Source organism: Tupaia chinensis, unplaced genomic scaffold (assembly GCF_000334495.1).
Source record: "Tupaia chinensis unplaced genomic scaffold, TupChi_1.0 Scaffold147980_1, whole genome shotgun sequence".
NCBI classification, from domain to species: domain Eukaryota; kingdom Metazoa; phylum Chordata; class Mammalia; order Scandentia; family Tupaiidae; genus Tupaia; species Tupaia belangeri.
This window is the reverse complement of record NW_006207830.1, coordinates 366,033-366,892: the sequence shown is the minus strand read 5'-3', so window position 1 is coordinate 366,892 and position 860 is coordinate 366,033. Positions and strand designations below refer to the sequence as shown.

Genomic DNA, 860 nt, shown 5'->3' with positions numbered 1-860 from the left:
AGGATCTTTCTGCTGATGGTCATAGCATATGACCGCTACGTTGCCATTTCCCAGCCCCTCCAGTACATGCTTATTATGAATCAGACAGCCTGTGGGCTCCTCATGGCAGCCTCTTGGGGGCGGGCTTCATTCACTCCATTGTGCAAGTTGACTTGACTCTCCAGTTGCTGTTCTGTGGGCCTGACATGCTGGACAACTTCTACTGTGATGTGCCTCAGCTGATCAAGTAGGCCTGCACAGATATCTTCATCCTTCAGCTCCTACTGGTGTCTAACAATGGCCTCATGGTCCTATTGTGTTTTCTGGTACTTCTGGGATCCTACATAGCCCTGCTAGTTATGCTCAGAAGCCACTTGCAGGAGGACCACAGCAAGGCCCTGTCTGCCTGTGCCTCTCACATTGCTGTGGTGACCTTAATCTTTGTACCTTATGTTTACATCTACGCAAGGCCTTTTTGGACCTTCCCCACGGACAAGGCTGTCTCTGTCCTATATACAATGGTCATGCCCATGCTGAAACCTGCCATCTATACCCTGAGAAACAAGGAAGTGATCACAGCCATGAAGAAGCTGTGGAGGAAGCAAAAAGACCTTATTGGTTCCTGAAGCATTGACCCCCAGATAGGAGAGAATCTGACAAGTGCTTCAGGGTACCCACTTGCTGGAAAAAACTCACAAAGTAGACAACTCCTTGTTACTCTTCTCCATTGTTCTTGGTTTCCATCAGGGTCTGGTGACCAGAACTTTGAGCCAAGCCAGGACATGGGATGAGTGTCCTAGAACTGGTTCCAGGTGTCTCCTAGAGAAAGTGTTAAGTGCTTTTCAAAAATACTATTAGGTTCAGGGGGTCAGCAGTCGGTG

At 48.6% G+C, this 860-nt stretch overlaps 1 pseudogene; it reads left to right on the top strand.

The window, feature by feature from the left end:
• LOC102477321 (olfactory receptor 4D5-like) overlaps positions 1–605 on the top strand; it is a 962-nt pseudogene extending 357 nt beyond the window's left edge.
• The last annotated feature ends 255 nt before the right edge of the window (positions 606–860 follow it).